At 37.4% G+C, this 3,352-nt stretch overlaps 1 long non-coding RNA gene across 1 annotated transcript; it reads left to right on the forward strand.

Moving 5' to 3' along the window:
- Positions 1–445: 445 nt before the first annotated feature.
- On the forward strand, positions 446–2,812 carry LOC125257004. Its single transcript, XR_007182227.1, has 3 exons — positions 446–646; positions 1,539–1,686; positions 2,587–2,812. It is a non-coding gene; the product is annotated as an uncharacterized LOC125257004 (long non-coding RNA).
- The last annotated feature ends 540 nt before the right edge of the window (positions 2,813–3,352 follow it).

Here is a 3,352-nt window from a genome sequence, read left to right on the forward strand (position 1 = left end):
GCCAATCACTGTGTGTTTACTCCATAGCAACGAGGTCAACTACTCTTAGCTTAAGACTTCTGTCTAGTCCTTAAAAGTTTGTCTCAGCAGCTTTGTGAATAGGTTTTAAGAGAAAACTCTTAGCTAAGAACTTTTACTGCTATTTAGGAGAACTCTTAGTGGTAAGATAAAATGTTTTGTGAATACGGCCCCTGCTCTTTATTTACCTTTGCATTGCAAAGAAGCAGAGATCTCCAAACTGCATGTGGCACTTCATTCAAGATAGAGGTGAGGCGGATTTATGAGGTTTGACTGACAGTTTGAGGACCAAATGGAGTTACTATGTTTTGTCATAAGCTCTTTAACATCCTTTTCATTCATTAAATATTTGTAAAACCCACATACAGGCATAAAGGTTAACCTATAGCATTTTTTTTTAAAAACAACACTGTAATGAATTGCTGTAAAAATTACAGCAATATTTTACAGCCGATGGCTGTATTTTAATAATACAGCATATTGCTGTAAATTGCAATGAATTCCAGGGGCGTGGCGATTTGAATCAAATTTACAGAATATTGCTGTAAATTTCAAATATACAGAGGCATTGTGGGATCTCCAACGGTCAAGATTCGAGTAGCAGCAAGAGGAGTGATTTACAACTGTGGTAAGTGACTTATTATTTAATTTCCCCCTCAGTCTTTGGTAAATATGTAACGTATTTACATTCGCGATTCATATTGGTAACCCCGGATTGACGCATCCTCCGTCCGCGGGGCGCGAAGCAGACTTGTGCGGGGTTTTCCTCAGCGCGGTCGCGGTAGGATCTCACACATTCCCCTGCGCTTTAGCATAGCGGCTGTGGGCCGAAAATTAATAATTAGAAACAGTTGGAATTCACGAGAACTTCGTGTTCATCAGCGCACTTGGTCGTGATTTTTTTATGGCGTAAATCACATTTGTACAGGCAGACAGTCATCTGTTAACACGGGCCGAAACGAAAAAGCCTCGCGACGCGATTAGGCCGCTCACGGAGGATGTGTCACGCAAAATGGTGCTGCTTCATGCTGTTAACGTGTGGACATTTGCTAACTTAAGGTAATGCAAACACTTTAACATCTCTGTTTGATTTCAGTTTGCCTTGTATAGTTAATGTATTAACGTACGTACCATTACAAAAACAAATCTTTTTTAACTTGAAATGAAATGTGCTATTTACAGATATGAACAAACTGATCATCCTGTACTTGTCTTTTAGATGTACATTTTATATCTATTGAGGCCTTTAACACAACTACAAACTATTTGTTTCTCAACTAGATTAGACATTTATTTTTTAGGATGAATGTTTTAGATGTCTCTCTATTTGACCCTGGCAAACAAATTAGTTAAATAAGGTGTTGATTAGTGGGACATCTAAAACTTTCTGGGAGGTAAGTATTCAGGACTGGAGTTGTAGGCTAATACTGCTCTACCACATGGTATAATTTCATAAACATGATTACATGCCTCAAAAGCTAAAACCAATCTGAATTCCTGACCCTTTATGCACTTTGTAGGTATTTATCTGGAGAGAGGAACAAAGACGAAAGGAAAAGTGCCATCTAAAACAACAGGCAGACAGTTCAGAAGAAACGGGTTGCGTTCAACCTACATGTGGCCACTCTTCTGTGCAAAGTGATGGATTTTCAGTGGAATTTCTGAAATGTAAGAAATACACACACACACACACCAAGATCTATTTTTCCTTTTATTATATACTTTTATTATTCTATATCTGTATCTGACTGTATCTATCATCCCTCTATCAGTCTCTTAGGGTGCGTTCACACTTGCCATGTTTGGTTCGATTAAAACGAACCCTGGTGCGGTTGCTCGGTTAGTGCGGTTCATTTGAACATATGTGAACGCTGCCATCCGAACCCCGGTGCGCATCAAACAAGCGGACCGAGACCGCTGAAAAGATGGGTCTCGGTCCGCTTCCAAATGAACTCTGGTGCGGTTCGAATGATATATGAACGCAACATGGACCAAAGACATGTAACCGAACCAAAAACAGGAAGATGAGACCCTAAAAAGGACAGAATCCTCACGCATGTCGGTTTTTCTCGTCATAGACGCGAGTTTGCTCATCACAGGCATCAGACGCGCGTCTCCACACAGCAAATCGTTTGTGTGTGTGACGGATGGATTTTTTTGACTACTTTATACATTTTATAAGCTCTTCACGAGTTCCCAACTGGCCAAAATACCATCACATGCAGGCTACGCCCCGCTACGCACACACAACGAGCGCATTTACCTCAGCAAACAGCATTGTTTTGGATGTTCGGTAAGTTCCGTCTCAAAATAGGCAATACGTCATAAAATCCGACCAATCACGTTGTGAATGTGTCCCTGTGCCTTTAGGTTCGATATCTTTTGGTTCGGTGATAAAATTGCCAATCTGAACGCTAACCGGACCAGGACTAAATGTTTTTTTTTCTTCTTTGGTCCGGACCAAATGAACCAAACAAACCAAACTACAAGTGTGAACGCACCCTTAAAGTATTATGTTTTGTAATATATCTAATGTATTGTCCTCTTTGTTCCTTTCAATATTTCTAGCCTCTCTTTGAATCCTGGGATGGAACATCATCTGGAGCAGAATTGTTCTTTTTTGATCGCAAGTTTGTTGGACTTGTTGTTTGGCCATGTTGGTATGTTCATGAAGTGATAAAAGTGATGTGGGTTTTAAGAAATGTTTTTATATGACCCTGTTGGTCAAGTTATAGTTATAATTGTATTTCTTTGTGTGAAGGGCCATGATGGCCAATAAGTAATTTAAAAACATTTTCATGACAAACTTTTGTCCCTTTAAAAAATAAAATGATTTTCTAAATAAAAAATAAATTCAAAATAATACACCTTTTATGGCATTTTTTAATGTAAATTTGAAAGATATATTTATTACATTTTGACCTGTTTTTCAAGATTAAGAAGCATAATTTGTTTGGGAGGGGGGTGAATTAAGTTATGCATTATACAACACTTTATGCAGTTAAAATTTGTTTAAAGTTTATGCAGTTAATAGATTAAATTTAAAATTCAGCTCCCAGTCATTAAGTGAGCAATAGGGAAAATATATTGTATACTGCATTTTACATATTCTACTTGACTAAACTACTTGAATGTGTGTATTTGCTATTTAAAGAAGTATGTTAAATGCAGTATACAATATATTTTTTTTGTAAAAATGCAGTATACAAAATATATAAATTACTGTAAATTTTACAGTAAAATACTGGCAGCAGGGTTGCCAGCCAGTTACTGTAATTTTTACAGTAGTGTTTCTGTAATTTAATTTACAGAATTTTACTGTATTCTCGATTAC

This window comes from Megalobrama amblycephala, linkage group LG2, assembly GCF_018812025.1.
Source record: "Megalobrama amblycephala isolate DHTTF-2021 linkage group LG2, ASM1881202v1, whole genome shotgun sequence".
Classification (NCBI taxonomy): Eukaryota; Metazoa; Chordata; class Actinopteri; order Cypriniformes; family Xenocyprididae; genus Megalobrama; species Megalobrama amblycephala.